The sequence below is a fragment of the Gobius niger genome, assembly GCF_951799975.1.
Source record: "Gobius niger genome assembly, chromosome: 12".
NCBI classification, from domain to species: domain Eukaryota; kingdom Metazoa; phylum Chordata; class Actinopteri; order Gobiiformes; family Gobiidae; genus Gobius; species Gobius niger.
The window spans coordinates 10,280,255-10,292,082 of NC_136863.1; positions in this window are offsets into that span (position 1 = coordinate 10,280,255).

Genomic DNA, 11,828 nt, shown 5'->3' on the forward strand with positions numbered 1-11,828 from the left:
TGTTTGTTTGCTTGAACTCATTCTCACAAATTACGTTCAATCATCCTGATGTTTCTCGGGGTTTGATGTCTGTACTCTGTAATCTTGAATATGTGTCTTTCCGATTATGAGCAACATGAGCTCTGAAACAAACTAGTGCCCAGTGCCTGCACTGTGGCATTGTTGACTGAAATAATCATTTTGATGGAAAAGGTCAAGACTTAAAGCAGCTGTTGATGCTTTCATTTAGCCATAAAAGTACAACTTGTCTCAATCATTCAACCCAATGAAAAAGAGTATCTTTGAAGCACATGGAAAATGTACCAAAGACCGGAGTGACTGAAAGAATATGAGCGGCCTCACACCGGGCTGTGACGTATGAACGTGGTCAGAACAAAGCAGACATCTGCAGTAAGACAGTGCTCTGATAAAGTAGACTTATCAGGGCCAAAGCAGCACACAGGAGTGGCTCCCCATCCTCTCCCCTAACTGTGAGCTGCGGGTGGAACAGGACCTGTAATTAGAGGGTTTATCCAACCTCAAATGCAAGGCTGAGAGAATGTAGAGTGTACTACCTAGACAATGCGAGCCGTCTGAGGGGGATGTTCCCACTTCTGCTGGCGTCAGATTTCACTATGCCAAGGATAATGTAGCTCCAAATGACAACACTGTTAGCTTTAAGCGTGAAACAGCTGCTTTAAACTTGCCTCTTCCACCAGGGGCTTTACACTGTTGTACAAACGTAAAGGCAAATGAACATATCCAGCACTCAGTCATCCTGTGAGAACGCTCCCTTGTGTTTCTACACACACATGCCTCAATAAGTCCACAGTCAAACTTCAGTGGAAATAGCCTCCACTATCCAAACTGATGTTGCCCCCCTTTCTGTGCTATGCCTGTGTTTCCCAGAATGCATCAGCTCTATGCCCCGATACACTTTCCTTTATGTGGTTAGATTTGACCATAAACACAGGCATGTGCTCCACCTCCAGTCTCTGCAGTTCTGCTTTAATGCATATCAACTACTTGATGAATAGTCGGGGCTTGACGGTGGAGAGCAGGTGGAAGTTCATGAATGGTGGGCCTTGTGCACCACGTTCCACCACAGACATCTCTCTTTATAGAAGAGTCTCCTCAGTCACATCTCCAAGAACAGCCCCTTTTAGATCAATGCAGTGGTTTGCCATGAAGCCAAGTCCTCACTAAACAGTTTCCTGCTTGCAGGATGACACTTTGAATGCCACAGAGCGGAGCTCTCAGTTTAGAGAGGCTCACATTTAGCCTGTCTAAAAAGACTTTTCATTTGGACTCTATCTAGTGCTGCTGTGCAGCCTGTTTATGAGCTGTCTCATTAGTTTCTGATTTGTATAAATGACAGTAGTTTAGCCTGGTAGATGTAATCATTGCTAGTTGGTATTGCACAGTTAGCTCAGGGCCACAAGTGCACATGGATTTACCCAGACACAGGAGAGAGTGCGTGTTCACTGCGGGACAGTGGACAGCATCACCTCAACTCATTTAGATATCAGTCTCCAGCATTTACAGAGGGCCGTATGTGTCCTGACCAACACTTCAGTCTGAACTGGTCCCACTCCCCAAATGTACTTGAATCCTTCACAAATGGCCACATACACATTCTGTCCTGTTTTCATGGTCTATGTTACAGGAGACTGTACAGTGCTCAGTTCATGTGTAGCTGACTCCTGATGTATGTGTCTTTAATGTCCGTCTGAACTTCTGTATTCCTCTATTATTATTTACAAACTGCTCACACTCTCTGTGTTTCATTTGAAGTCATGTTTCAGTCCCATTGAGGGCTCACCCTGTAAAGCTTCTCTCTGATGTCAGGACACTGCTGTGTCAGCGCCTTGGGCTTTTCCGGGGACACTGCTCTGCCACAAACATCTTCATTTTTTATGTTCATTAAGATTAATTCATAACTTTGTGAATTAAATGTACAGTTGTTAGCATTTTGTTTTTTGATATTGGTTTGAAACGTGTAATTTTGAAAAGTCATACCTCTAATTATATGATTTTTTTTGTTCTTAAACCATGATGTAGCGTTGTCCAGACTGTAGCCGAAGCGTGTGATAGAATGACTTGAATCGAGTGACACTGGGCTGCCACATCATGTCCTGCAGAAACGCTCAGGACCCCATTTTATATGGTTTTGTTTAAAGATGTAATACTATTACATTTAACCAGTTTGACCAGAGAAAAAACAGTGTATATACTGTAAGTCAATACTTTGCTAATTGTAAAGCCTTGCTGATTTTCTAAAACTAACCCGCTGAAATGGAAACACCACATTCACCCCGTATGTGTTGAGAGATCCCGGCCTGTGATGCTCGTGTGCCAAACTCACACACAGCAACCACACGATGCTGAACGCCCACCTTTAACATGTACAGTTTTCTATGAAGCATGATGTACAGGTTTAAGACTGCCTATGGAAAGTGCAGATCTCAACATTTCTATCTGTAAGCATTGGGTTGTGTTGTTTGATTTAATTTGTGCTGTAAATCCGGCCCATGTATGGCTTCGATTGCCCCCATCATTCCAAAGGACAAATCAAGCATTTGCCTCTTTACTAATGTGCTGCTTCCGTTGGTCAGCAGTAGTGCTATTGTCGTACCGTGAGGTTCTGTAGTGAGTCGTGGTACCCCCCCTACAGTTCTATGCTTCCCTTGGCCAGTCGCTCCTCGTCCCTGTAGGCGTTTAAGCTAATTCAAATGACCAGCGTACATGCAATATTCAACAAACACAGCTTCATTCAGTTTGTAAAATACTCGTCGGTAACACAATGGCTACAACACATTTGTAAAGCATTAGTATCTTCATTTATAAAACATTTACAAAGCATTCCTAATCATGTGTTCATAATTTATAAGCACTTACATAGATGCTGTGGTCCGAGTAATAACTTGAATCCTGATTTCTGTGCTTATAAATCATTCATAAACAATTAGGAATGCTGTGTGAATGTTTTATGTGTCAGAATATTTGTTTTTTTTTACAAATGTCCATGTAAAGTGTTACCGAAATGTTTAGAAGAAAGGGCGAGAAAGATTTTGGGCAATGATCGGAGCTCCACGCCTGGCTCGCCACGATGCTACCAAAGTTTTGAAAAGGGGGGAAGGTGAATGTTTCAAGAATGCAGATAGTCGACGTGTTGTTACGGACCTTTTTCCTCGCCGGACGGTGTAAAAATGATGTGTGTGTTTTAGGTGGGCCTAGCCTGGTCCTTTGCCGAGTGGCTCTTATATTGTACTAAGCTTACTGGAGTGGTTCTGCTTTAGCCAGTTACTGTGCAGCGAATGTGGGTTCGAAGTGTGGGGTGACCGCCGTGGTGTTTGTTTCCTTTGAATGCTCCTATTCATCATGAATCTGACAAAAATGTAAAGTTTGAAACCAAAAATGTTAAAACACCCTAGATCCGGGAGGGCATTCCACATACAAATATATATTATGAAACAAAAAGCTTCTACATATGGATGCCCTCTCTGTGTGTGTGGGAGGGGCTACGTATCCATGGCTACACTAATTACTTTCTTACTTCAAGCAAAACGTAAAAATCCCAATGTGCTTAGACAATAGGTTGCGTTCACGTGACATCGCAACATTCTAAAGAGCCTATAGTTTAAAATTGAGGTGGAGGGCAACTGAAAATTCCATGGTGGTAACTATGGTAACTGGCGAACTACAGATTTCTTTGTCTTTGTTTTTGGTTAATATCTCAGTCATTACTGGAAGAATCCACATGAAACAAAAACTGTCACACAGTTCATTGTCTTCCCGGTCAGCGCATATAAACCAAAAACATGAGCATGATGTTGTCCATTAGAAATGACTTTCAGACATAAAAAATAATGTGATTTCTTCCATAGAGTTGTATTGGCCCCTGCCCTCCACCTGACATTATGACATAATCACATTCTAAATCAAGAACGCAACCTAATGGGGGGAAACATTTAAAAGGAGATAATCTATTCATTTAGTCCAGGGGTGTCCAAACTCTTCACTCTTCATGGAAGGCTGCGTCATGTGGTCAATGCAGTAAAAATGAGATTTAGCCTTTGCTCTTTCCTTTGGGACTATAACGCCTCCTCTTTGTCTCGATGCAATGTGGGTTTTTTGACGATATAATTGATGAAATAGTGCAAGTTCAACAAGAAGCCATACAGGGCCACCCAAACTGGTCTGAGGGCCGCATTTTGGGCACCCCCTGATTTAGTCTAAACTGAGACATACTGTATTGGCAAGGCCATTGCCCCAACAAAAAGCACTTGTCCAGCTTTTTAATCCTTTTTCCTGGAGGTGGTCACCCGAGCTCTAGCGGACCCATTAGCTTCGGTTTGTAGCTGTTTTGCGTGTATCTGATTGTACTGCTCTCTCCGTACCTCTGTCTCTGCCCATCACCATCAGTTGCCTGTGTGTATGACCATTGGTGCTCTCCGAGGCGCCAGTTTAACTCATATGTAAATAAATACTCCTCTCTCAGCTTTGGCCAGTACATCCACACGGACCTCAATAACCTTCAGGTATCAAAGACTTTTTCCCATTGTTCTTCAAGCCAAAATCACTACTACGTCTACAAAAGTATTACAGTTGTATAGAGCCGGTTACTTCACATGTACAGGCTATATGTGCTGGTCTTAGCTGCTCTGCTGTACCTTTTTATTAATGGCATTATTTTTTACATGTTAGAACGATATATATGGTGAACATGTCCTATGCAAATATAAAAATAACAGATTGTTGGATAATGTATGTTGTCTTAACTTGTATGCATGGAATAGTGAAGTTTACATTTGTAAATAAATTCATAAAATAAGTGGATATCGTGAGTGTGTGTCTTTATTATGAATGAAAAGGATTTTACGAGGAGTTAAGCTTCTTCGGTCAATTGACCTCTTAACCCCCACCTGAATTGAACACATTTTCTCCAGTTTGGCTTTGCCCAAATCTAAAAGCTGCTTGAAAAAACTAGCAACACATATGAATGGATGAAAATGCAATAAAAAAGGGACAAAAACATGAAAAAGGGACAAAGAATAACAGTGACAAAAATGTGTTGAAAAAGTCACAAAAATGTAACAAAAATGTGACAGAAAAGTGACAAAACACAACAAAAAAGCAACCAAAGAATAACAGTAAAGTGACAAAAAAGCGTTGAAAATGTGACAAAAACGTGACAGAAATGCCATAAAAGAGCAACAGAAAAGTGACAAAAATGTGACAAAACTGCAAGGAAAAAAATCTTTTTAAATTAGTTTTGTAGGTCTTAGCTTTCAAATGAGGCTTTACATTGGTCTATAGAGTGCGACCTTTTAGATTTGTGTAAAGCTGAACTGGAGCAAATGCACTTGGTTCCGCCTTAACCAAGTGCAAGGTTAAAAGGCTCTGTGTCCATTTTCATGGTTAAAACGTGTTCCTATAACTTTCCCAAAATCTCGCATATAGCATTTAGATTTAGAAATAAAAAACACATTCTTGCACACTGTTGAAAGCATCGGTGCCTATTGAAATGGAATATCTCGGCATCTACGTGTCTGACTTCTTAAACAAAGGGAACTATGGAGAGGCCATTTCCTGTCGCTCTGTGTCACAAACATTTCTCTGGGAGGTCAAGGGGTCGGGAGAATGACCTATTATTAAAGCCATCCAGACAATATCGTGATGTAACGTGTACGCGCTGTTCCCTGGATGTGCTGCTGAAAATATTTACAGTGGTGCAAGGATGGGGGTCATGATGGGGCTGAAGGGAACTCCTTATTTACGTTGAGTCAAAAATAATAAACAGCAAATTTGAGTGGGTTTATCAAACTTATCATATATGAGCAGTAAAGTATGTGGTCTGGGTGCACAGTACACCTCATAGCAGGAAGGTTGTAGGAGCTGAGATGAGACGACCCATCACTGTTTCTCACAGAGAGGTATTTCTCATCAATAAAAGATACTTGAATGTATTATTTCTCATTAGTGAAAACAGTGTTGCTTTTAATTGAGATCAGATAGAGATCTTGGAGGGTACATGTGTTCCCAGACTGTGTAGCTTTCCTCTGGGTGGTCCCTAAAAACGTGCAATAATATCCCCCTCTGTAATAAGACGGTCTGAACCTTAGTGGGACTTTCCCAGTTACATAAAATAAACCAAACAAAGAGGACATGGATCTCATTCTTGTGACCCATACCACTCAATCCTCATTCAATTCTACAGCTATATAAAGATACAAAGAATAAACACATTGTGGCTTTGAAAATCAAGGACAGTGAACCAACAATAAGGGAGAAGAAAGTTCCTTTTGCAAATCCACACAAAGCCTTTTGCCGGGTGCAAGGAAGAGTGTTTTCCACATCTTGATGCCATCATTTCAGGTGGAGGATGGATTTTTAAAGTAACTCCATGGGGGATTCACAATGAAATAAGTAAATAGAAAATTAATTGAAGTTCAACTTAATCATCTTTTGAGATTGGGTCCAAAAACTTGCCTCATCTTGCGGCTTAAAGTTCTTTCAGCTGCAACAATTGCTCTGTGACTCAGTAATGCCACCACAAATGAATGAATGAATAAATATAGTCTTAATAAAGACATAGGGAAACCTTCTCTGTTCTTGTACATAAAAGTTATCTTCCCTTTCAGGTAGAATTGGACCATGTTCACATACTGTATATTCCTTTTTGCTCTATTTGACTTAAGTATAATTTGTCTACCTTGTACTTTTCTGTGCTATTGCCTGAAATAAATGAAAAATGAATGAAGCTTTCAGGCAGTTTTTGCTTCAAGTGGATAGGTTCGGTAATGACAGAGATATTAACCATAATATTTAAATCTATCATTCTCTCCACCTCAAATGAAACAATAGTTGCTCAATAATCTGAACAGCCTAACTGGTTATTTCACATGTGCTGAGGAAAGGGGCGGTCTGATGAGGAGGAGGAGGACATTTGAAGTGGTCACGAGACTGAAGTCTGTGCCACACTTGTGCCCACACACGCTCTCCTCCTCGCAGAATCGTGCTGTGTCGTGCTGACCGTGTGTTGGTGGCAGACTTCTGAGTAGTCACCAAGACGTGTAGTCTGGGTGAACCGGTGAGTAAGCGAGCGAATCTCCCACAGTGAGGCCGTGCGTGGTGCCAGACTGGCCACGTTTGAGCTATTTTACACCAATGCTTTTCGAACTTTCACAGCTCCATTATCACCAGGGCTAAACTCTGTCTGTAGCAAGACTGAAAGAGGTCCAAACAGAGGTTAAAATCAGGCAAACCTGTTAGTTCTAATTGCCCTGAAACATCTAAAGAACCTTTGAGAACACAGCTATGATCTTACGTAAACATTTATCAAAAATATAACGCCAGGTCCTGTTGAACAATTCCTCTGTGTTGGTGACTTCCAACCATTTTTGTCTTGGGGACCTTGAGCGATATCCTAAGGTCCCCCCCACCTCAAGTCTGTGCTGATAATATAGAAAATATTCACTAAAACTACAGTGTTGTGCATTTATATTAAGCTAAAATAATCTATACATTTTATTTAAGTACCCTGGCCTATGGTATGACTAACTTTTTGATTATAAGAATTTTGTAAAAACCTGGTACAAAGCATTAGCAACAAAATAAATATTACAATACAGTGTACCTGGTGGGTGGCTCTCACTGAATTTCTGAGCATTATTATTCAGATTTGGTTCCAGATGATTAATAACAAGACATTTTATGATACTATTAATCAGGCATTGTTTTACTACTGACAGTGAAATGATCTGAATACAAGCTCTTGTCAAGAGACTCATGAGCAACACTGACCCCAGAACACACAATCAACGGTATATGGTATAACTTAGGGTCGACTTCAGCAACATCGCCCATCAAGTAAAGAAGAGGGATCATTTTGGGCTTTAGAATAACTTTTTGAGCTGATATACAATTGTCATTTTTCATGCTGAAGACAAACAGTGGGGGGAAAATGTATGTGAATGCTTTGGAATTTCTCACATTTCTGCTTAAATTGGTCATAAAACGTGATCTGATCTTCATCAAAATCATAAGAATGAGTAAACAGTGTCTGCTTAAACTAATACCACCAAGACATTTACATTTTAATAGATTTTTATTGGCTATAGCATGTAAACAGTCACAGGACGGGGAGGAAAAAGTAAGTACACCGCCTGAATCTCGCTGAACTGCAGAAGTTTTGTAAAGAGGAATGATCAGCCAGCTATTTAATACAGGGGTTCACTTACTTATTCCACGCTGTTGGGAATGTCTCAGGTTTTTCTGTAAAACATCTTGATGAATAATAATAAATGAAGGAGGGCCATCCATGAAGCTGCCTTAGAACGACCCATGGCTCACAGCACATAACGTTTTACAGAAGGAATAACTTAAGTCCAATGTTCCTGGACCAAGTCGCCAATTTTATGATTGAAAACACTAAAGGGCTTGATGAATAAGTAGGCATCTAATTGCTCATGACATTTTGCTTTTTGTCTTTGAAATCGTCCAAGTGGCTTAAATTTCTGTGGTGTCTTTGGCAGGGGCACATCCTGTTGGTGTCTGGAGCGCTTACAAGTTTGTCTTTGTATCATGTGTTTTAATGTCTGACTAGTTTTTCTCAGCGAGACAGATTTACCCACAGGTACAAATAAAGCAACCTAACCTAACCTAACCTTGTGAATTTTTTTTTTTTTATATGATGGCAAGTTATCCAGGCCCTGAGGCAACAAAACAGCCCCACACCATGATTTTCCCTGCACCATACTTCAAAGCTTTCACAAACATTTTCCTCTCACTGAAGCTGTAAAATGTTTTTGCTCTTTGTAACTACTTTTTACAAAAACTTGAAATGACTTAAATATGTCGTAAATATATTGCTGTCTTGCTAATCTCAGCTCAAACCTTAGGAGACTTCCAGTAGCCTCTTCACATAAAGGTGACGGAAAAGGAAAAAACGACACAGACACATGATGTTTGTAACAATAAACTATTTTTTTTCTCCATATTTACATTTGTACCTAATGTGCAAATTAATCATTTAAAGTGTAAACTCTTAAAGGAATACAAAATGATATATTACAGTCCTGACATGAGTCCATGGATTGATCGGTCACAAAGGGGGGGAACAGGAGGACAGTGCGGAGAGACAGAAGCGAACCCAGGGGCAGTGCACATCCTTGGCCGGGACACACAACGAGACAACATGGTACATCCAGCAACACGGACTACGCTTCTCACACCAGATCTGCAGTCGGCTCAGAAACCACCAATCAGTTCAGCTTTTAATATGCGGCATTCGGATATTGATTCTTTAAAGGCCCTGTACTTAAGAGACATGTTTATGAGCTCTGCTTTCAGGGAGTAATGTTTACTTTAGCTTCCATCCGCTAATTGAGAAATGGTTCTTTTGTCACGGAAAGTCTTTATTTTTACAAACAGCTTTAGTATTTTGAGAAACTTAAAAGAACTTGATTATAAATAATAAAGTATATGAACATAAATAATGACATAAATAAAATGTATTTTGTTATTTATTCCTTCATTTACTCATTTCAAATGAAGGCCTTTATAGTCCTCCATATTGTATCAGACTGCTACATATTAAAAATTGATCTAAGTATTTTCTGAGCCCACTGCAGTAGGACACCGGGCGCTGGCCCTGACTGGGTAAAGCGCTGTGGTCACAAAGGCTGTAGGTGCTTGTAGCAGCAAATATCTCTCTAGAGCAGTGGTTCCCAAAGCGAGCACAGACATGGGGGACCCAAGATCCTTCATATTATAAAAAGATATGAGAACACTTTATTTTACACTACCCTTGAAACATTGAACCTGCCACATTAAGTACGTATGTAATGTGCTATGTAACACTGGGTAATAACTTGTACTTACAGGTTACATAAACAATGGAATAATGTGTATTAGTACTTTGGTGGTACATAATGTAATAAGACATAAGACCCAAACTCTAAACCTAACCTTAAGGATCTTATTACATTATGTACCTCCAAAGAACTAATACACATTATTCCATTGTGTATGTACTGCATAGGTACAAGTAATTACACATTGTTACATAGCACATACAGTATCACTAGACCAAATTTAATGAATTTTTGCAAGATATTATATCTATTTTTCTTTAGATTTTAGAGTGGGGCCCCCAAATTGTTTGCGAGGTGATTTTGAGGGTACCGGCCTGAAAAGTTTGGGAACCACTGCTCTAGAACAGGGAAGAGAGACAGGCTCACACGGGACAGTGATTCAAGGTGCTACTCACCACGAGGGAATCACCACCAGACACTACTCAGACCACTATGGGGTACTCACACGGTTCTCAGCCTTTGTATATGTTGTGTTTGCAAAATCGAGGATTGACGGACAGAATTGCATGTTCGATACATCACCAAATTTGCAGTATTGTAATATTTGGGGGTAAAATACATGTGGCAAGAGGACAATATATATCGCGAAATCACTGAGCTCTTCGCTATCTGGAGAACCAAGCGAGTACCCGTATAACAAGGGAGGACATTCGGACTGGCTACCCCACGTGAGAGCAATATGACTCTAATTGAACATTGAAAATGCTTGCACATCAAATTCTCATAATCCCGTGCTTCAATTTAGTTTACAAAATCACACTGTGACAATTTTTTTTGTGACAAATTACAAGACACGGCTGACCTACAGAAGTTACAGTACCGGTGCATAGACAGAAACTGGGAGCGGGTGTAGCAAAAACCACCAATTTATTGCTTTAGTCTAATATTAATCTCCCATTGAGATTCTTTATGATTGCAAAACAACTACAAATTGTCCACAGAGATGTTGAAGATCTAAGCAGAGGTATTGCATCGGAACGGACCCCCTCAAAATGAAAATACACAACTTCCCCCCCTCCCCCCGACTTCATTAGATCACATCACAGAGAAATAACTTTTACTCTAAAACAAGTAAAAGACTAAATGAGACAAAAAACACAGAGGAGCACACGTTTGGCCAAAGCTGATCACTGTGTAAAGTTCGGCTTCCACCGTCTCCGACAGGGACAGGGACACAAGGGCATTCTTCATCAGAACAGAAACGTTATCCTACAGTCATCACGCCCGTCTGGCAGCTGGAGCCTGGGCCAGCCAGACACACGCATTTTATTTACTTACTTTGTTCATTATTAATACATTTTTTCACGTACATTATGTTTGGTATGATTGTAGTACGACTTTCTAATTTCTTTTTTCCTTTTTCCTTTTTAATTTGTCCTTTATTGGTTTGTTCATCGAGTTTTGTTTCAGTCGGTTATTCTCACGCGGGCGCTGAATTACAAAACATGTTCGTAACATACATTTGCAAAATACAGACATTTAAAAGTTGTTTGGAAATATTGTTTTTAGTGCCCCTAAGCGCTAGACATGTGTGGGCATCTACAGGACAGTGTGTACACGCGCCTCTGTCTCACTAACAAATAATCATATATAATTATTTTTATTCAGGGCTTTAAACCTTTGGGCTCCTCTGCTATGGTATTATAACATCAACAATATCTCAGTACAAATACTGTTATTGGCAACATGAAGATGCTTCATAGTGAAGTAAATTTAAAGAATGGTTAAGAGTTTACACTGCAAAAAGTAATTAACAAGATTAGTTTAAATATAAATAATAATCCAAATTTGAGTTGTTTTGACTGGTGAACATGTATTTGGGCCTTTGACCGAGATTATTTCACTTGTTCTGAGATGTTTCTGACTCATTTCAATATCGTATTTTCCGGACTATAAGTCACCCTTTTTTTCATAGTTTGGCTGGGGGTGCGACTTATACTCAGGTGCGACTTATATATCAACAACGGTGGC